Source organism: Erpetoichthys calabaricus, chromosome 4, assembly GCF_900747795.2.
Source record: "Erpetoichthys calabaricus chromosome 4, fErpCal1.3, whole genome shotgun sequence".
NCBI lineage: Eukaryota > Metazoa > Chordata > Cladistia > Polypteriformes > Polypteridae > Erpetoichthys > Erpetoichthys calabaricus.
Genome location: NC_041397.2, coordinates 307,972,834 through 307,996,192, shown reverse-complemented (window position 1 = coordinate 307,996,192; position 23,359 = coordinate 307,972,834). Strand labels below are relative to the sequence as shown.

General features: G+C 41.2%; 1 long non-coding RNA gene across 1 annotated transcript in view; it reads left to right on the top strand.

Moving 5' to 3' along the window:
- LOC127527393 (uncharacterized) overlaps nucleotides 1-3,904 on the top strand; it is a 52,246-nt gene extending 48,342 nt beyond the window's left edge. The window contains exon 3 of the long non-coding RNA XR_007934708.1: nucleotides 3,712-3,904. This is a non-coding gene — a long non-coding RNA (uncharacterized LOC127527393). The remainder of the gene's footprint in view (nucleotides 1-3,711) is intronic.
- The last annotated feature ends 19,455 nt before the right edge of the window (nucleotides 3,905-23,359 follow it).

Here is a 23,359-nt window from a genome sequence, read left to right as displayed (position 1 = left end):
CGGAAACTCACGCTAGTGGTCTAAGAGATTGATATACTAACGCCCACCTGAGAGAGTAACCACAGAGCACATTGCTTTTTTTTTTCAATGTGGGTGCGGCAATGCACTGCAGCAGCTATCTATTGTGCCTACATGACCACAAATACCCAAACTATTCTGAAACAACTTTTGCATTAATTTGTGTTTTTTGTACCTCACACACTCATACACCTTTATCGTAAGAGCATCCCTTATCTATGGTGGAGTGTTCGATCAGAAGAAAATATGAAGCTGGTTTTAAATTAAAAGTCATTGACGTGGTGAAAGAAATTGGTAACTGCGCTGCTGCAACAAAATTCGATGTGTCTGAGAAACTGGTTGAGATTGGAGGAGGCAAGAAGAAATTAGGTGCCGTATTTTTGAACGGGCGTATAAGTCGGGGTCCGATAAGTAAAAACTATTTTCCTTAGAACTTCATCTTGTTTTACCAAGCACTACAATGTTAAAAAATGTTTCTTTGTGATTCTTAACAAAGAGTGTTTGCATTTATGACACAAATTTGGATCTGGATGAAATGCTACCAACAAGATTTGTTTCTGATAACATTATAGCTTAAAATGCTTTCAACTAGGATCAAGTGTCCCTATCATAGAACATATTACAGATCTGGCATCATTTCTTCAGAATCTGGTGGCAGCATAAATTCTTATACTATAAAAACTAAAATGCTATAATGATTTCTCTTTTGTTATGATTATTATTCTACTATGTTTCAGGGAAAGACATTCAAAAATCATCTCCACATCCAAGTGGTCTAAGAAGTGAAAGGAAAATACTTGGAGTCTGCAGGACGGTCACTGGCACACAAGTGAAGTCATCAGCCAGGCTCGGAGTTAGTACTGGTTCATTTATTTTGGAAGCACATTTTCTTTTCTCATTCAGCTGTGATTTAATAGTAGCATAAATGTGTCTATTAACCTAATAACATATGTAGGAGAATCATTGTTCTTCTGTTTGATAGTAGAAATAAAATTATTTAAGGAAAACCATTAATAAGAATATTATTCTTCATTTTTGTCAAACAAATTGGAGAATAACTTCAACTTTACCCAGGGAATGGTTTATTATTATTGTGACCTTAAGAATATAAAAACACACATCACAAAACATTCATCCATCTATCCATTTTCTTAACGCACCTATCTAAGGCAGTTCCACAGGGCAGCTGGAGCCTATCCCATTAATCATCAGGTGCAAGGCAGGCTCAGTCTCTGGACAGGTGCCAGTCCATTACAGGGTGAACACACACACACACACACACTCCATACAAACACACTGAGAGCCAATTTAGCAACACCAATTCACCTAACCAGCATGTCTTTGGACCTGACACTGATAACATGGATGATCCTTTTCCTCTTTAGACCGTAGAACATGGTGGCTGTTTTGTTTTTCAAAAACTACTTGAAATGTTGACTTATTGGACCACAAAACAGGATTCCTATGTGCAAGTTTCCATCTCTGGATAGAGCAGCTGGACGAAACCCGTGAGGACACAGCGACACCAAGCAAACTTTACACAGGGAGCTGCCACATAATATCATATGTCTTGGATTTTTATAGTGAAACGTGTAAATTTCAAAGCAATCCACTTGTAAGTGGAAATGTTACACTGACATTGTCTCACATTTTCCACATAATCATACATTGACAATTACTGGGTGTGAGAAGGATAATTTAGAAGTAACAGTAGTTAGGTATTTTGGTTTGCAGTGCATATTGAAATATATAGACATTTGTTTTCAACTACTGAAATGATCAAGTAAACAAGCAGAACATTCCAGGGGGATGGTTCAAGAAACAGGCTAATATAATATTCTTTCATGTACCTAGTAAGGTAGTCAGCATATATACAGTTTTCACAACAGAATAAAGGCGAATTCAAGAGATACTCAGTGAATTCAGTGATGCGACAAGTCTAAGTAGGATACACTGGATAAGCTTTTAAGTGTGGAGACAGTCGAGGAGCAGTGGAACAGGTTTAAAAATGTTTTACATGTAATGCAGGACAGATACATACCTAAATTTGGAATTAATAGGAAACTAAAAACAACTCCACGGTGGATTAATAAAGATTTAAAAAAGACGCTGCAAAGGAAAAAACAGCTTTATAAGGCATATAAGACTAATGACTGCAAAGTGAATTGTAGAGCGTATGAGAACATGAGGGCAACCATTAAGAAGGATATCAGGAAGGCTAAAAGACAATTGGAGAGGAATATACCAGATAAGGCAAAAGACGACCCTAAGAGATTCTTTCAGTATTTTAGTAGTAAAAGAACAGTTAAGGAGGAGGTCAAGTGCATCAGGAATAGATAGATAGATAGATAGATAGATAGATAGATAGATAGATAGATAGATAGATAGATAGATAGATAGATAGATAGATACTTTATTAATCCCAATGGGAAATTCACATTCTTCAGCAGCAGCATACTGATACAATAAATAATATTAAATTAAAGAATGATAATAATGCAATGGAAAAAACAGACAATAACTATGTATAATGTTAAATATTAACGTTAAATATTAACGTTTACCCCCCCGGGTGGAATTAAAGAGTCGCATAGTTTGGGGGAGGAACGATCTCCTCAATCTGTCTGTGGAGCAGGACAGTGACAGCAGTCTGTCGCTGAAGCTGCTCTTCTGTCTGGAGATGATACTATTTAGTGGATGCAGTGGATTCTCCATAATTGATAGGAGCCTGCTGAGCGCCCTTCGCTCTGCCACAGATGTTAAACTGTCCAGCTCCATGCCAACAATAGAGCCTGCCTTCCTCACCAGTTTGTCCAGGCGTGAGGCGTCTTTCCTCTTAATGCTGCCTCCCCAGCACACCACTGTGTAGAAGAGGGCGCTCGCCACAACTGTTTGATAGAACATCTGCAGCATCTTATTGCAGATGTTGAAGGAAGCCAGCCTTCTAAGGAAGTATAACCGGCTCTGTCCTTTCTTGCACAGAGCATCAGTATTGGCAGTCCAGTCTAATTTATCATCCAGCTGCACTCCCAGATATTTATAGGTCTGCACCATCTGCACACAGTCACCTTGATGATCACTGGGTCTATGAGGGGTCTGGGCCTCCTAAAATCCACCACCAGCTCCTTGGTTTTGCTGGTGTTCAGGTGTAGGTGGTTTGAGTCGCACCATTTAACAAAGTCATTGATTAGGTCCCTATACTCCTCCTCCAGCCCATTCCTGATACAGCCCACGATAGCAGTGTCATCAGCGAACTTTTGCCATGGCAGGACTCCGAGTTGTATTGGAAGTCCGATGTATATAGGCTGAACAGGACTGGAAAAAGTACAGTCCCCTGTGGTGCTCCTGTGTTGCTGACCACAATGTCAGACGTGCAGTTCCCAAGACGCACATACTGAGGTCTGTCTTTAAGATAGTCCACGATCCATGCCACTAGGTATGAATCTACTCCCATCTCTGTCAGCTTGTCCCTAAGGAGCAGAGGTTGGATTGTGTTGAAGGCGCTAGAGAAGTCCAGAAACATAATTCTTACAGCACCACTGCCTATAATAAAGTATATATATATATATATATATATATATATATATATATAGTAAAGGGGAATTAAAAGATACAGACAGTGAAATAGCGGATGCCTTAAACTTTCATTTTTCTGAAATGTTTACAAGTGAGCAAGTGGATAACCTCCCAGAGGTAAACGCGACTACTAAGGAGGTACTGAGGGATTTGGAAATTGTAGAGGGAGAAATACTGCTCAGATTAAATAAGCTGAAATTGAACAAATCACCAGGACCAGATAATATTTATCCTCGTGTTCTTAAGGAGGCTAGTGAGTACAGATATAAACCCTTGACGCATATTTTTTAGGAAGTCACTGCGCACTGGAGAGATTCCGAAGGACTGGAAAATATAAAAAGGGTGACAGGGCAGATCCAAGCAACTATAGGCCAGTAAGCTTAACATGCATCACAGGAAAATTAATGGAAGGAATTATTAAGGATAAGATCGAGCAACACCTGGCAAGGACAAGAGTTATTCTAAGCAGTCAGCATGGGTTCAGAAGAGGGAGGTCGTGTTTTACTAACATGCTGGAATTCTATGAGGAGATAACAAAAGGATACGATCAAAGTGGAGCTTATGAGATTATTTATCTGGAATTTCAGAAAGCATTTGATAAGGTGCCACATGAGAGGTTGGGCATCAAATTAAAAGAGGTGGGAGTTCAGGGTGATGTATGTAGATGGGTGCAGAATTGGCTCAGACAAAGGAAGCAGAGGGTGATGGTGCGAGGAACCTCATCAGAATTGGCCGATGTTAAGAGTGGTGTTCCACAGGGGTCAGTGCTAGGGCCGCTGCTATTTTTAATATATATAAATGATTTTGATAGGAATATAAGTAACAAGCTGGTTAAATTTGCAGATGATACCAAGATAGGTGGATTAGCAGATAATTTGGAATCCGTTATATCATTACAGAAGGACTTGGATAGCATAGAGGCTTCGGCAGATTTGTGGCAGATGAAATTTAATGTCAGTAAATGTAAAGTATTACACATTGGAAGTAAAAATGTTAGGTTTGAATACACAATAGGCGGTCGGAAAATTGAGAGTACACCTTATGAGAAGGATTTAGGAGTCATAGTGGACTCTAAGCTATCGACTTCCCAACAGTGTTTAGATGCCATTAAGAAGGTTAACAGAATGTTAGGATATATAGCATGATGTGTGGAGTACAAGTCCAAGGAGGTTCTGCTCAACCTTTATAATGCACTGGTGAGGCCTCATCTTGAGTACTGTGTGCAGTTGTGGTATCCAGGCTACAAAAAGGACATAGCAGAACTAGAAAAGGTCCAGAGAAGAGCGACTAGGCTGATTGCAGGGCTACAGGGGTTGAATTATGACGAAAGATTAAAAGAGCTGAGCCTTTACAGTTTAAGCAAAAGAAGATTAGGAGGTGACGTGATTGAAGTGTTTAAAATTATGAAGGGAATTAGTGCAGTGGATCGAGACTGTTATTTTAAAATGAGTTCATCAAGAACACGGGGACACAGTTGGAAACTTGTTAAGGGTAAATTTCACACAAACATTAGGAAGTTTTTCTTTACACAAAGAACGATAGAAACTTGGGTTGGTTTCGTCCGTTTATAGGAGATGGACGTCTGAAGCAGAGCTCCGCTAGCAGCGGCTTTATTTTCCCACGTATTTCATATTATTTAGAGGTATCCTGTATTTAACCCGACCAAGGAACTTCCACTACAATATACAAGCATGAGTAACAAGAAGAAAAGTCAGAAGGAACCGGAAAAGAAACTTAAAGCTGCATCAAAGTCCGGACAGACTTCTGGCCTGAGTGCAAGTGTAAGGTATGGCCTCATGGAGACTGACCTGGAACAGGCAGAATAGTGCGCAGAAATCCTGGGACCCCGCTCCATTGTATCGTCTCCAGTCGAGAGTGAAAATGGGAGCGAAGGCGCAAGTGATACAGGTCGCGAGGGATCGCCGATTTCTGAGGATCATTCGAGACTAGAAAGGGCTCTGCAGGACGTGCTCTCATCTACTCATCGCGAGCCTGTAACAGGAGCTGCATTTTCACTTGCGGAGCACGAAAACCGAAGCGAACTGTCAGAACTGAAAGAGATGATCGCTACACAGAAAGAGATGATTGCTACACAGTCAACTGCCATGGTCACGGCCATGAAGGAGCTTAAGAAAGAAAACACAAATGATCTTAAGAAGGTGGCCATTGAGCTCAAGAAGGATAACAAAGATAAGGAAACGCATCTATTTAAACGTTTCGACGTGAACTTTAAAGGCATGTTGGAGAAATTAGTGGAACACATTGAAGAAACTAATTCCAAACTGAAAAGGCTTGATGATCATATTAATGACGTTTCAGATCAGCTGGAAGACGTTAAGCAGGGACTCACGGCTCGATTGGAAACAGCGGACCAACTGGCATCTAACGCCGATGAAAAAGCCACAGCTGCGAACTCGGAATGCAAAAAACTTGGAGACAGACTTGCAGCCCTGGAGGATGGGTGCAGAAGAAATAATATAAGAATTGAGGGTATACCTGAGAAACGAGAAAGCTCAAGCCCAGTGAAATTTGCAGTAGAATTACTGTCTAAAATAATTGGAGATGACTTTAAACTCGACAATGAGATAGCCACGGCTTATCGCACAAAGATACCAAGCGCCTTTAAACCTAGGTCTTTTATTGTCCGCTTCGAGCGACTAAGATGTAAGCTTGATGTGATGGCACTTCTCAGACACAAGCAAGAGATTATATTCGAAAATAATCTTATTCGTATTTTTCCCGACTTCTCACCATCAACAGCTGCAAAACGCAGATCCTACATCGACATGAAAAAGATTCTACGGGAAGCCGATATCAAATACAGCCTCTTGTATCCTGCCAAACTGAAAGTGGAAGTTCAAGATCAACATTATATTTTCTTCAGCAAAGAAGAAGCTGAAAAAGAATTAAAGAAGCTGTTTCCGACACTTTTTTGAAAGTTAATTAAAATTAAAGAGCCATATTCTATCAAGGCACGGGAAGGACCTATGATCTGATCGCTGGATCCATGTTTAAAGAGACTGGTATTATAATTATACATCCCTTATTTTCTTTTTTTTTTTTCTTTTTATCTGGACTTTATATGTTATATGTTTATGTTTTAATTAGAGTTATAGAGTTATAGACGTGAGTGTGAAAATGTGGAAGTGATTAAAGTAGGATTCGTTTTATTTATTTATTTATTTATTTTATTATTATTTATTTATTTTTTTATTTTTTTTTTATTTTTATTTTTATTTTTTTTTATTTATTTATTTATTTTTTATTTTTTTTATTTTACTATACCTTAAAGTAGACTGTTTAACTTCATACCCTTGGTTTATTGCTTGTTCTACTATTTATATAATTACCATTATACTATTACAGTAGGAATTACCAGGTTTATCCTGGACTAGTTTTTAAAATCATTCCCAGGGTTGTTTTTTTTTTTGTTTTTTGTTTTTTGTTTTTTTTTAAATCTTAATATCTTAACTTAAAAGCGCTGAAGATTATTTCAAGCTTAAATATTGTTAATGAAAACATTTTCGGCAGATAGTATTAAGGATTTAACTGTAAAAGATATCTCTGTTTTAATTCTGTAACGCCGCTGCAGGGTGGGGTTTGTTTTGTTTTGGACGTGCTCTGTCTCTTCGTATGTCAGAGGACTGGAACATCGCGAAGTGGGATCTAGCCTCATGTGGGGAGGCAAAATGGGGGGGGTGGGGGGATAAAGGGGGGAGAGAAGGAGAGCAGGTTATATCTAATCTATTCTTGTAATCCTTATAATTATAAATATCAATGCAACAACAGGCTAAAATGCAACAACTCATGGGGAATCTTGAAACTAAGATTAAAACTGCCATATTACCAATTAAAACTATAAATGACATTAAAAACTCAGAATCAATGTCTCCATGATGGGACAGTTAACTTTGTGAGCTGGAATGTTAAAGGCCTGAATCACGAATTAAAGAGAAAGAAAGTATGCTCTCACCTAACAGGCTTAAACGCTAAAATAGTATTTCTACAGGAGACCCACTTACTAACCAAGGATCAGTTCAGATTACAAAAAGACTGGACTGGCCAAATGTTCCATTCTAGCTTTATAAAGAAAACTAGAGGGGTGGGAATTCTCATACATAGAACAGTTCCATTTGTAGCATCAGAAGTAGTGTCGGACCCTGAAGGGAGATATGTGATGGTCATGGGCAACTTATATAACAGTAAAATGATTTTGATAAATGTTTATGCACCCAATGTTGATGATAAGGAATTCATGCAAAATCTATTTGCATCCATTCCCAATGTGAACACTCATAAAATTATAATGGCTGGGGACTTTAATTGTGTTTTAAATCCACTCTTAGATAGGACTCCTGTGACAGGGGGGACGACATCTAATACTGCAAAGATAATTACACAGTTTTTAAATGATCACAACTTATCAGACCCCTGGAGGTTTCTTAACCCAAACTCAAGAACATATTCGTTCTACTCACCAGTGCATTATAGCTACTCAAGAATTGATTATTTTTTTATAGATAATAATTTCCTGCCTACAATTAAATCATGCAAATATGACACAATTGTTATCTCTGACCATGCCCCTCTAGTCTTGGAGCTAAAATCAATAAGCCCCTCATACTCACCTCGCAGATGGCGTCTTAACCCTCTTTTATTGGCAGATGAGAACTGCACAGAATTTATATCCAAACAAATCAGCTTCTTCCTAGAGACAAACACGTCCACAGAGGTTTCTGCAGGAACACTCTGGGAAACTCTAAAGGCCTTCTTAAGAGGCCAGATTATTTCATATCTTTCCCATAGAAATAAATTAGAAACCAAGAAAGTGTCAGAGCTAAGAAATGAAATTACTAGAATAGATGAAGAACAAGCCAGGCGTCCAAGTGAAGCTCTTCACAGGAAAAGGCAGGCCCTGCATACAGAACTTAACATCTTAACAACTAAAAAACTGAACAACTTATTTATAAGTCTAGACAGCATTACTATGAACACGGAGAAAAAGCTAATAAGCTTTTAGCTCAACAAATTCATAAACAAGAAGTTCACAATGCAATACCAGTAATCACCAACAAGAATGGAGATGAAATCATCGACCATAATAAAATAATGCACACATTTAGAGATTACTATAAGTCTTTATATTCCACTGAGCCCAAAGAAGACAACACGCAATCTAATGCATTTCTGGATAATTTACAAATACCACAAATAGATGCTTTAAGTGCTGAGGAACTGGATAAACCTCTAACGCTAACATAATTACTAGACACTATAAAGTCACTACAAAGCGGGAAATCATCAGGCCCTGATGGTTACCCCGTAGAGTTTTATAAGAAATTCTCCACTCAGCTAGCTCCACTCTTATTGGTAACATTTACAGAAGCTAAAGACCACCAAATACTACCTCAAACATTTCGACAAGCATTAATCACCGTCTTTCCTAAACAAAATAAGGACTTGTTACAATGTGCATCATATAGACCAATTTCACTCCTGAATAATGATGTTAAGATACTCTCAAAAATCCTAGCTAGAAGGATGGAGAAAGTGCTGCCCTCGGTAATATCACAAGATCAAACTGGATTTATTAAAGGCCGACATCTATCTTCAAATCTCCGACGCTTGTTTAATGTTATATATTCACCAGCAAAATCAAACACCCCAGAGATATTACTATCATTAGACGCAGAAAAGGCATTTGACATGATCGAATGGAATTACCTTTTCACTGCACTGGAGAAATTTGGGTTTGGCCCGAATATTTGTGCTTGGATCAAACTACTGTATACCAGTCCAGAAGCTTCAGTTTGTATTAATAAAATTTGCTCAGACTACTTTAAACTAGAACGTGGTACCAGACAAGGATGTCCCTTTTCGCCACTGTTGTTTGCAATCGCTATTGAACCACTGGCGGTTCGCTGACGAAATTCTTATCAGATAAAGGGGATTGTCAGAGAAGGACTGGAACAGAAAATTTCTCTATATGCAGATGATATGGTCTTATATATATCGGACCCAGAAAACACCGTCCCCGCTGTTTTAACAGCACTAACAGAATTTCAAAAGATATCTGGTCTTAGAATTAATCTGAATAAAAGTATACTCTTTCCAGTGAACTCACAAGCATATAATATGAGATTAGACACCCTACCGTTTACCATAGCAGATCAGTTTAAATACCTAGGGGTAAATATCACAAGTAAACATAAAGCTATTTATCAACAAAATTTTGGCGTCTGTATGGAAAAAATTAAGCAAGACTTGCATAGATGGTCAACCCTTCATCTCACTCTAGCCGGAAGAATAAACATTGTTAAGATGAATATCCTTCCTAAACTTCTCTTTTTATTTCAAAACATTTCAATATATATCAATAAATCGTTTTTTAAACAGTTAGATTCAATAATAACCTCATTCATTTGGAACTCAAAACACCCACGTATCCGAAGAGCGACCCTACAAAGACCTCAGGCAGAAGGTGGCATGGCTTTACCTAATTTTCAGTTTTATTACTGGGCAGCAAACATACAAGCCATAAAAACCTGGACACAAATAAATGCACATACACAGGCTTGGTCCGCAATAGAAGTAAAATCCTGTAGTACTTCTTTATACTCCCTGCTCTGCTCTCCAATAAATGAAAGTTATCGCAAAAATACTAATAACCCAATTGTGCTTTACTCACTCAGAATATGGAACCAAATTAGGAAGCATTTTAAGATGGAAAATCTTTTATCAGTGGCACCTCTGCAAGGGAACCACCTCTTTCAACCTTCGCAAGTATATCCAGTTTTTAATACCTGGAAAAGTTTTGGGATTAAAATGCTCAGAGATCTTTATATAGACAACATATTTACATCTTTTGAACAATTACGTTCAAAATTTAACCTCCCAGCTACACATTTCTTTTACTATCTTCAAATTAGAAATTTTGTTAAACAGAAATTGCCCGATTTCCCCCACCTTGCACCCTCCACAATGCTGGAAAAAATACTGCTCAATTCCGAGGAAACAAACACTATTTCCGCAATATATAAAATCTTATTAGAGACCCTACCTTTCAAAGACCCAAGAGGACATTGGGAAGAAGATCTCTTAATCAATATATCAGAAAAGGAGTGGAAGGTAGCAAAGCAGAGAATTCACTCGAGTTCTATATGCGCAAAGCATAGAATTATTCAACTAAAAATTATATATCGAGCTCATCTGTCTCGCTTAAAACTGTCCAAAATGTTTCCAGGCCAGGATCCAACCTGCGAGCACTGCAACCAAGCTCCTGCCTCACTGGGTCACATGTTCTGGGCCTGCACCAAACTAACATCATTTTGGACCAAAATTTTTAAGTGCCTCTTAGACAGCCTTAGTATCACAATCCCTCCTAACCCACTAACAGCTGTGTTTGGTGTCCTTCCAGATGGACTGGAATTGGAGAAGGACAAGCAAACAGTGATTGCATTCACTACACTCTTGGCACGCAGACTTATTTTGTTAAATTGGAAGAATCCTAATTCTCCTCTTATAAGTCAGTGGGAAACCGATGTTTTATATTATTTGAAATTGGAAAAAATCAAATTTTCAGTTAGAGGATGTGTACAAAATTTTTTCAAAACATGGCAGGATTTAATCAATATTATTTTAGAATAAGAGAATTAACTATTATTGCATTTAACTCCCTTCTCCATCTCTTATTTACATAGATATTTACTTCTCCCCTTCTTTTGTCTAATGTTGCCTTATTAAAAAGCTTAAAGAAACTTTCCTTTAGCTAAGCTCTCCTTCTCAGGGGTGGGGTTTGATTTGTTTTCAAATTTGTTGGGTTATAAATTGATCTGTTTGTATTGAATGATTACAATGAAAATTAATAAAATAAAAATATTAAAAAAAAAAAAAGAAACTTGGAATAAGCTACCAAGTAGTGTGGTAGACAGTAAGACGTTAGGGTCTTTCAAAACTCGACATGATGTTTTCTTGGAAGAAACAAGTGGATAGGACTGGTGAGCTTTGTTGTGCTGAATGGCCTGTTCTCGTCTAGAGTGTTCTAATGTTCTAATATTGAAGAACAAGGATATAAAGGAGAAATACTTTTATTTTAGGCTGGCTACACTCTATGCTAAAGCACCTCATCTCTTTAAACCAATCAGAGTATGATATGTAAGCATTAATTCAACACTATTATGCAAATTCAGTTATCTAAAAAATAGACTTCTGCCCGTATTTCTCTGACCATTCTGACCATGCAGTAACAGACTGCTGTGATGAGTGCTCCCTCTTCAAGCATTTGCTGAGGGGATAATAAATGACTCAATGGACAAGCTTTCTCTTGCCTGATTGCTGACTTAAAGAGGTTTTATCAAACTTGTCCTGATAGAGGACACATTTCTTTAATTAATATGTTTGATTTCCTCCACTGTTTTGGTGGCCCACACGTGGGTCGATCTGATTCCTCCAGTGACGGACATTCTGCAGACTGGCTGGCCTGTTCTCATCTGCGTAGGACCCAAGACCCAGGAAGACACGAATATCCAAGTTTAGGAACAAACCTGAATGGGTAGGAGAGCTTGTTCATTTATTCTTTTGGGGATAAGGTACCGAGTTTGACCCCAAGCTGTTGGAACAGTAGTGTTATCTGTTTAAAGTTAGGGTTTGTTTTAGTGTAGTTAGGTTAGGAATTGGATCGCCATGGCTCGATTAGTTTGCCATTGTATAAACAGTTAAAGCCAGTTAAGGAAATCTCTGGAAGTAATAAGATATGTTTGTTCATTTTTCATTTTCATCGTTTCAGGTGAATCATAGATCCTGCAATGGCAAGCAACACTTCAAATTCTGTTTCGGAATTTTTGCTGCTATGTGAAATCAGACCAGAGCAAAGAAACTTGACCATTTCATTTCTCTCCATAATCTACTTTATCACAATGTTTGGAAATCTGTTGGTTATTTTTGTCATTAAAATGAACCGCCATCTTCAAACACCAATGTATTTATACATTGGCTTCTTAGCAGTTGTAGACTTGCTTAACAGCACTAATATTATTCCCAAAATGTTGTCTGTCCTTTTAGACTCTATAGTCGTTCCCTACGGACCGTGTTTGCTGCAGATGTACATAATCTTCCACCTGGCAATAGTGGAATCTCTGCTTTTTGTGTTGATGGCATGTGATCGCTATGTAGCAGTCCTTCATCCACTGCAATACCCTTCTCTTATTACAAATAAACTTGTCTGGCTTAGTTTGACATTGTCTAACATTATTAGTGTGTTTGCTGTTACACCAAACTTGGTCTTTGTCAATGAACTTGATTTTTGTCAGTCTAATGTCTTGCCTTACTGTTTCTGTGATTATGCTACAATTGTTCGGATAGCCTGTACTAACAATCCCAAATATTTCACTCTTTTAGCGACCACAACATCGTTATTTGGGTTTTTGCCTGTAGCGATTATTATCTTTTCTTACTGCAGAATTGCTCAGGCAGCACTGAACATCTCTTCTTCTGATGGGAAAAGTAAGCTTTTAAGCACCTGCCTCACACACCTGCTGGTGATGTCACTCTCTTATCTACCATTGATGATTTCGTACATTTTAACAGGAAGTGGTGTGAATCTGTCAAAGGAAGCGTACAATATTCTGGTTATGATAGGCAACGTTGTTCCTAATATGATGAACCCAATAATATACAGTTTTAGAAACAGAGAAATAAAAAGTACCATTTACAAGTTTGTGAAAGGAATCCGAACATCTCCCATTGCCATCATGCTGTGAATGAACCTGCAATGTGTAGGCCAAGAGGAGGAAGACTTGGGGCTAAAACTGAGATCATGCCTTCCAAACGCCTGGTGCATTTCACTTTATAAAATTTAAAACAAAGTACCTATTTCATATGTGTGTCCAATTTGGTGTACCAATCAAATGATATCTACAAATGTTATTTTTCTGCATTTCTGGAATTTTCAGCTCTTAATGTGTTCACATTGCTATAATCCAAATAAATTCTTGGTGGCAATTACAATTTTTTTATTCCAGTACTGAACTGGGTAACATTAAAATACTTACTGGAAAATTTCCTTTAAGAGCTGTACTTTGGCTCAAAGTACTTATTTTACGGTGCTTAAATGGAGCAATCCTCCTTCCAAATGGACATTGATGGTAAAAATGTGTACCACTGCCTCGAGCAAAATGAGCGTGCTTTAGCTTAAATAAGGTTGAATGTTTTTCACTTTCCTTCGAAGAGGCCACGATCCAAAAAGAAGCAAGTGCTGGCAAAGGGTGTTTGTCAAATTACAAGTAAACCCCGTTAAAAAACGGTATGTGGTCTTCAGGTAATATGACAAATCTTTTTATCTGAGAGAATAAGAGAAAAAATGTAAAGTTGTGATCCCTTCACGTCACATATAATCTCCCAACTGTAACATCTTGTTTGAGTAATTTTCAGCATTTTCAAAGAAGAACATACAGAAAAAGTACATATTTCAAAAAATATAATCTGTAAAACAAAACAACATGGGTCAGACAGATGCCAAAAACTGTGCTAATGGACATAGAACTGGCCTTTGGTAAATGTAGGATTTAAAACCATACCCATAGTGGCAATGAAACATTTCTAAGAACAATCCACACCCCAACTTAACTCCACCCACCTAAGATGAAGTTCATAACACCTGCAGACCTGCTTATCTATGCAATTATCTAACCAACCAATCAGTTTGATGTAGTTAATCAAACACCAAAATGGGGGGAAAATTGTGATCTCAGTGTGGTATGGTTATTTGTGCAAGGCGGACTACTTTGAATATTTCTGTTCCTGCTGATCTCCTGTAATTTTCACACTCTGTAATCTCTAGAGTTTACTTAGAATGGCGTGAGAAAGCAAAAAACATTTACTGTAGTGAGTGGCAGTTCTGTGGACAGAAACACTCTGTAGATGAGACGAGTCAGAGGAGAATAGCCTGTGTTTTGAACTGACAGAAAGGCTACGGTAACTCCAATAAACTCTCTGAACAGCTATACGGAGAAGGAAAGCCACTCAAAATGCACAACATGTCGAACCTTGAGGTGGATGGTCTACAACAGACCTTGTCTGGTTCCATTACCAAGAACAGAAAGCTAAGGCGGCAGTCAGCGCAGGCTCACCAAAACTAGACAGTTGAATATTGGAAAAATGTAGCCTGGTCTAATGAATCTCGATTTCAGATAAAGCCACATTGATGGTGGGGTCAAAAGCTTTCATCAACAGTATGAATCCATGCACCCAAGCTGCCTTGTGTCAACAGTTCAGGCTGAATGTGGTAGCATAATGATGTGGGAAATGTTTTCATGCCACACTTTGGGCCTGTTAAAGCAATCAACCATTTTTTGAGTGCCACGGTCTATTTGAGTATTGTGCACCCCTCGGCCACAGTTTGCACATCTTCTAATGGCTGCTTCAGGGATCATAATGCACAGCTTCGCAAAGGAAACTTGTCTGAAGCTGATTTCACAACCATGACAAGAGTTCAGTGTTCTTCAGAAGGCCTACCAAGTCAACCATGTCTGAATCCATTAGAACCCCTTTGGAATGTAGAATGGGAAATTTGCAGCATGAATGTGCAGCTGACAAATGTGCAGTAACATGCAGACATAGACCAGAATCTCAAAGGAACAATTCCAACATCTTGTGTAATCCATGCCAAGAAGAACTGAGGCTATTTTAAGAGGAAAAGATGGCTCTATCCAGTTTGAGGACCTATTACTACTAATTTGCCCACTGAATGTGGATTTCAAAAACCTGACTTGAAACCAAATTTCAAGTGTGTGGATTGAAAAAGAAAGTTCTGCACAAAAAACAAACAAACATACAGACACTGTGCTATATAGATTTAGATACTCAATCAGGTTTAAGATAAATAAATAAGTATGGAGCAGTGTTTCTACCAGCAGTAGCTAGGGTCAAACATCAAAGAAAGACAACAATAAGCATAAATAGTACAGTATATAATGAAAATTTGGGGGTAATGCTAGGCAAACAGGGTTTTGTGATGTAATAATGTGTTAACATTGGCAGGTGGTTCCATTTAAAAGGACTGTTGTGTGGACGATCACTTAGACAAGACAGCAGGTGTGGTCATATAGCAGCTTTATTTTCACATCGTCACAGTGAGCAGGTTTCAGAAAAGCAGGCAATCAATATTACATGACAGCATCAGGGCTCTTCTGAACAACTGTTTGTTGGGTGGGGCAAAGGTTTTGTACCCCTAAAATGCGTAATTTAATATCATCATGAAATGCAACAGTAAACACTTTTATTTTACACAATCCTTGAGCCTCTTCAACGCCCCTTTTGCAACTTGATTTTTCTGCCCCTTTGTTATGCCGTTCAGATGTAAACTAGGGGAAAACGTGATAAGGCAGTCTCAGTGTGGAATGCTTAGACCTTGAGTCCTTTTGACAAATATTTTTCTGTTTGCTCAGCAAAGCATGTTTTTAAAGCTTACTTCTGCTTAACTCCTTAGACAAGGATTAGTACAAGGGAACTAAGAGAACATTCATCTTCCACAGTTGCTTATGCAGGGTTGTAGCAAGGCTACATAACTTGATAGTCGGGCTGGTCTGCTGGACTGTCTGTCACTTTATAATGTTGGCTGGGAGGGTGTCTATAAATAGCCTTTCAGGCTTTTTTGATGACGTCCCAGTGCTGGGAGCATCCCAGCGTCATGTTTCCATAACAACCGAGAGGGGAAAGGATGTTTCAGCGGGAAACGTTTTCTTTTTAAGGGGAATGGCGGATCAAGGAAAGGGAGAGAAAAAAGGAAGGAAAAGGCTGAAGGCAAGGTGGCGACTATCTACGCTCTAAGAATCATTCAGAATCTTACTTCACCCAGGGACGTCTGCTATTGTGGGTGGCCACCCCAAAGAAATAATCAGGTGATGAATCCCAGAGAAGAGGCCAGGTACTGGTGATCTCCGGGTGCTCCCGTCTGGTGAGTCGGAGCCATGAGTAGCATTTCTTCGTGATAGTCCGCGGAGAAGCCGTTTCGCCTGAGGACTGTTGTGTTTCCTCCTGCCATACGGAAGGAACTGAACTGCAGGGGTTTTTTTTTCTTATATGTGGACTACGTTAAATCTTTCTTTTTGCGTTCTCAGAGAACAGTTTTTTTTTTATTTCCATCCATCCATCCATCCATCCTCTTCCGCTTATCCGATGTCGGGTCGCGGGGGCAGCAGCTTGAGCAGAGATGCCCAGACTTCCCTCTCCCCGGCCACTTCTTCTAGCTCTTCCGGGAGAATCCCGAGGCATTCCCAGGCCAACCGAGAGACATAGTCCCTCCAGCGTGTCCTGGGTCTTCCCCGGGGCCTCCTACCGGTTAGACATGTCCAGAACACCTCACCAGGGAGGCGTCCAGGAGGCATCCTGATCAGATGCCCGAGCCACCTCATCTGACTCCTCTCGATCCGGAGGAGCAGCGGCTCTACTCTGAGCCCTTCCCGGATGACTGAGCTTCTCACCCTATCTTTAAGGGAAAGCCCAGACACCATGCGGAGGAAACTCATTTCAGCCGCTTGTATTCGCGATCTCGTTCTTTCGGTCACTACCCATAGCTCATGACCATAGGTGAGGGTAGGAACATAGATCGACTGGTAAATTGAGAGCTTCGCCTTGTGGCTCAGCTCCTTTTTCACCACGACAGACTGATGCAGAGCCCGCATCACTGCGGACGCTGCACCGATCCACCTGTCAATCTCACGCTCCATTCTTCCCTCACTCGTGAACAAGACCCCGAGATACTTGAACTCCTCCACTTGGGGCAGGATCTCGCTACCAACCCTGTGAGGGCACTCCACCCTTTTCCGGCTGAGGACCATGGTCTCAGATTTGGAGGTGCTGATTCCCATCCCAACTGCTTCACACTCGGCTGCGAACCGATCCAGAGAGAGCTGAAGATCACGGCCTGATGAAGCAAACAGGGCAACATCATCTGCAAAAAGCAGTGACCCAATCCTGAGTCCATCAAACCGGACCCCCTCAATGCCCTGGCTGCGCCTAGAAATTCTGTCCATAAAAGTTATGAACAGAATCGGTGACAAAGGGCAGCCCTGGCAGAGTCCAACTCTCACTGGAAACGGGTTTGAGTTACTGCCGGCAATGCGGACCAAGCTCTGGCACCGATCGTACAGAGACCGAACAGCCCTTATCAGGGGGTCCGGTACCCCATACTCTCGGAGTACCCCCCACAGGATTCCCCGAGGGACATGGTCGAATGCATTTTCCAAGTCCACAAAACACATGTAGACTGGTTGGGCAAACTCCCATGCACCCTCCAGGACCCTGCTAAGGGTGTAGAGCTGGTCCACTGTTCCGCGACCAGGACAAAAACGACACTGTTCCTCCTGAATCCGAGGTTCGACTATCCGATGGACCCTCCTCTCCAGGACCCCCGAATAGACTTTTCCAGGGAGGCTGAGGAGTGTGATCCTTCTGTTGTTGGAACACACCCTCCGGTCCCCTTTCTTAAAGAGGGGGACCACCACCCCGGTCTGCCAATCCAGAGGCACTGTCCCTGATGTCCATGCGATGTTGCAGAGGCGTGTCAACCAAGACAGTCCTACAACATCCAGAGCCTTGAGGAACTCCGGGCGTATCTCATTCACCCCCGGGGCCCTGCCACCAAGGAGTTTTTTGACCACCTCGGTGACCTCAGTCCCAGAGATGGCGGAGCCCACCTCTGAGTCCCCAGGCTCTGCTTCCTCATTGGAAGGCATGTTAGTGGGATTGAGGAGGTCTTCAAAGTACTCCCCCCACCGACCCACAACGTCCCGAGTCGAGGTCAGCAGCGCACCATCACCATATACAGTGTTGACACTGCACTGCTTCCCCCTCCTGAGACGCCGGACGGTGGACCAGAATCTCCTCAAAGCCGTCCGAAAGTCATTCTCCATGGCCTCCCCAAACTCCTCCCACAATAGAGGCACAGAACATGGCCCATTCGGACTCAATGTCCCCCACCTCCCTCGGGATGTGGTCGAAGTTCTGCTGGAGGTGGGAGTTGAAGCTACTTCTGACATGGGGCTCTGCCAGATGTTCCCAGAAGACCCTCACAACACGTTTGGGCCTGCCAGGCCTGACCAGCATCCTCCCCCACCATCGAAGCCAACTCACCACCAGGTGGTGATCAGTTGACACCCGAGTGTCCAAGACATGTGGCCGCAAGTCCGATGACACGACCACAAAGTCGATCATCGAACTGAGGCCTAGGGTGTCCTGGTGCCAAGTACACATGAACACCCCTGTGCTTGAACATGGTGTTCGTTATGGACAATCCGTGACGAGCACAGAAGTCCAATAACAAAACACCACTCGGGTTTAGATCGGGGGGGCCATTCCTCCCAATCACGCCCTTCCAGGTCTCATTGTCATTGCCCACGTGAGCATTGAAGTCTCCCAGCAGAACGAGGGAGTCCCCAGAAAGTATGCCCTCTAGCACCCCTCCAGGGACTCCAAAAAGGGTGGGTACTCCGAACTACTGTTCGGTGCATACGCACAAAGAACAGTTAGGACCCGTCCCCCCACCCAAAGGCGGAAGGAGGCTACCCTCTCGTCCACCAGGGTAAACCCCAATGTACAGGCTCCAAGTCAGGGGGAAATAAGTATGCCCACACCCGCTCGGTGCCTCTCAACAGGGGCAACTCCAGAGTGGTAGAGAGTCCAGCCCCTCTCAAGGAGATTGGTTCCAGAGTCCAAGCTGTGCGTCGAGGTGAGTCCGACTATATCTAGCCGGAACCTCTCAACCTCGCGCACAAGCTCAGGCTCCTTCCCCGTCAGAGAGGTGACCTTCCACGTCCCAAGAGCCAGCTTCCGTAGCCGAGGATCGGACCGCCAAGGTCCCCGCCTTCGGCCACCACCCAACTCACACTGCACCCGACCTCCTTGGCCCCTCTCATAGGTGGTGAGCCGATGGGAAGGGGGACTCACGTTGCCTCTTCGGGCTGTGCCCGGCCGAGCCCCATGGCTGCAAGCCCGGCCACCAGGCGCTCGCCATCAAGCCCCACCTCCAGGCCTGGCTCCAGAGGGGGGCCCCGGTGACCCGCGTCCGGGCAAGGTAAAACGCCGTCGAAAGTTTTCATTCATCATAGAAGGTTTGAACCACTCTTTGAATCCCTCACCTAGGACCAGTTTGCCTTGGGTAGCCCTACCAGGGGCATAAAGCCCCGGACAACAGAGCTCCTAGGATCATTGGGACACGCAAACCCCTCCACCACGATAAGGTGACGGTTAAAGGAGGGTTTTTTTTTTATTTACTTTTGTTTATTGTCTGCGTCAAACCGGGGGTTAGGATTTGACCACTGGGGAGGAATCTGGGGAAGGGGTTCACTAATGAGCACTCAGGCACAGGGCAAGTAAATGTAAACAGCAAATTTCAATATATTTATAAGTCCCACTTTCTTTCGCATGTGATTTTTTTGCCTGTTATTTAAGGGCGTGCATAGGGGACCGAATATGGTAATGCTATTTTAACCTTCAAATATCATCCACTTCCCTTTCGGGTTGTGAAGTGTAGGAATCGCGTTCCCATATCTTGCGGTTGCTACAGGGTTTCCATTGTTGGCTATGCTTCAACTTCACTGCTCCATCTCCCGCTGCTCCTGCTATGAGACTCCTCTTTTTCCTCACCTACCCGGCCTTGATCACCTCTTTTTTATTCACCTTCTTTGATATTTCAAAATCTCCCTATGCTCACATGGTCTCCCCAACCTACTTGAGCAGATCCGTGCCAAAATGGAGACTCCTCAGGAACCAAATGCCAAGACAAATGGATTTTTGTGAAGCAGAATATCCTAACAGGTTAGTGCTTTCATTCAGCCCCCTCTTCCACACTCTGCATAGGCAGGCCAGTAGTAGTGTAGTGTTTCTCTCTGGTCTATTTAAATTGATATTGCAATATTTTTATTTTTGATAAAATTGTTTGGTCTACCATAATTCTTAGAGCAGTATTAGAGACTGTGAGACTAATGCAGAAGAGCATATGGTGCATCTCAATAAATTAGAATATCATCAAGAAGTTGATTTATTTCAGTAATTCAATTCAAAAAGTGAAACTCATAAATTATATAGATCCATTACATACAGAATGATATACTGTATTTCAAGTGTTTACTTCTTTTCATTTTGCTGATTATGGCTTAATAATAATAATAATAATAATAATAATACATTTTATTTATATAACACTTTTCCCATGCTCAAAGCGCTTCGCAGAGTCTTAGAAAAAAAAACAGCAGGGTATATGTAACATTGGATATGAATGTTTTCCCGAATAGAACAATGAAACAGATAATAAAGCATTAAATAGAATAAAGAACAATAAACCAGAGTAAAATACTAAATTCAATACTAAAAGAAAAACCTAACAAATAACCTAATTTGTGATATAATAGACACACAAATTATCCTAAGCACCTGGACAGAGAGGTAAACTGAAAGAGAGGGCAGAATGTTAAGTTAAGCTAAAAGCCTTCCTAAATAGATGAGTTTTAAGTTATTTTTTAAAAGAATGAATGGAGTCAGCTGATGTAATTAATTTCGGGATGTCATTCCAAAGTCTGGATGCTATGGAGCTGAAGGCCCCGTCACCCATAGAGTGCAGGTTAGTGTGAAGCACAACAAGATTACCAGAATCAGAGGACCTTAGTAGGCGAACAGGAGCATAGTGATTTAGAAGGTCACTGATGTAGTTTGGTGCGAGGCCAATTAAAGCTTTATAGGTTATTAAAAGAATTTTATATTCAGTCCTGTAAGACACAGGGAGCCAGTGAAGGCGAAGCAGGATGGGTGTGATGTGCTCACTGTTGTTGGTTTGAGTAAGGACTCTTGCAACAGAGTTTTGAATCATCTGGAGCTGTGATATAAGATTAGAAGGGGCACCTCCCAGCAGCGAGCTACAGTAATCGATGCGGGATGTGATAAAAGCAAGACAAGTTTCTCAGCGTTAGAAAAGGAGAGGAAGGAGCAAACACGGGATATGTTACGGAGGTGAAAGTAAGAAAGTTTCTTAATGTGGTTTATGTGGGCAGAATAAGAAAGGAAGGAATCAAAAATGACACCAAGATTCTTTGCAGTAGAGGCAGGTCTGATGAGATCACCGCCAAGATGGACTGGGAAGGAGCTCATTTTATTAAGTTGCACTTTAGTCCCAATTTGCAGGAGGTCAGTTTTGTTGCAATTTAATTTTAAAGAGTTCTGCTCCATCCAGGTATTAATTTCAATGAGGCAAGTTGTGAGCTGAGAAAGCTCTGATGAAGTTCCAGTTTTGACATTGAAGTAGAGTTGAGTGTCATCTGCATAAAAGTGATAACCCAGTCCAAAGCCACAAATAATATGACCAAGGGGAAGAATATAAATACAGAAGAGAAGAGGGCCGAGGACAGAGCCCTGAGGAGGTCCTTGTATGACTGGTGCTGAGCTGGACCTGCTGTTGCCAAGACTAACGAACTCTTGCCTATCAGTCAGGTAGGACTTGAACCACTGGAGGGCAGTTCCAGAGATACCCAGCATGTTCTCCATTCTGGACAGTAGGATGTCATGTCTGACCTGAGTGTCAAATGCTGCACTGAGGTCTAACAGAATTAATATTCTGGTTTGGTTTGTCCAGAGTCTGCTGCCATAAGCAAATCATTGGTTACCCGTAGCAGAGCAGTTTCACAGCTGTGCTGTGCTCTGAAACCAGACTGAAAGGGTTCCATCAAATTATTAGAAGTTAAGTAGTTGGTGAGTTGGGAAGCTACAATACGCTCAAGAACTTTTGACAGGAAAGGTAATTGGGAAATAGGCTGAAAGTTAAGATTGTCAGCATCAAGACCAGACTTTTTTAACACTGGGGTTACAGAAGCGATTTTAAAAGTGAGCAGCACAGAGCCATTGTCAAGAGATGAGCTTATTATTGTTGTAACAGTCGGGATTATGGCATGAAGGCAGGATTTAAGTAGTATGCTGGGGATGGGGTCCAGTACACAAGTAGTCGGTCTCATCTTACAAAGCAGGTTATTAACAAACGCAGATGTGACTGGTGAGAACTTAGAGAAGGAGCTGGATGGAGTGGGGAAACAGGGAGAGATATTAATAGATGATGTATTTATGTTAGTTGAGTTATTTAGATCTTTAATTTTGTTACGGAAAAAGTGGAGGAATTCCTCACAGACTTCAGTAGAAGAGGTAGTTGGGCCAATTGCGGGTTTGATTAGTTTATTAACTACAGAAAACAAAACCCTTGTGTTATCATGGCCACTTTCTATTATTCTGCCATAGTGGGTGTTCTTGGCAGCAGTTAGTGCTTCTCTGTAAGCTCTTTGGTGGTCAGAGAAAGCCTGGATGTGCACGGTGAGGCCAGTCTTACGTGACATTCTCTCAAGGCGTCAGCCAGCTGCTTTCATAGATCACAATTCTGAGTTATACCAAGGAGCTGAATGTTTAAAGGAAACCTCCTTATATGTTAAAGGAGCTGTTTTATCTAATGCTGAATGAAGGGCTGAGTTATAGTGGTCAACAGGACTATCTAGTGTTGACAGAATACGTGAAGACAGCAAAAGATCAGAAATGGATCCAGAAAGGATAGAGCGACAGATATTTTTAAGGTTTCTGTAAGAAATTTGTCGTTTACAGGTAAGAGGAGGGAAAGGCAGTGAGACAGTGAAAAATACTGCTTTATGGTCAGAGACTCCCAAATCAGTGCTGTAAATGTTGGCAACAGATAGTCCAGAAGTGCAGATCAGATCCAGTATATGACCGCCAGAGTGGGTGG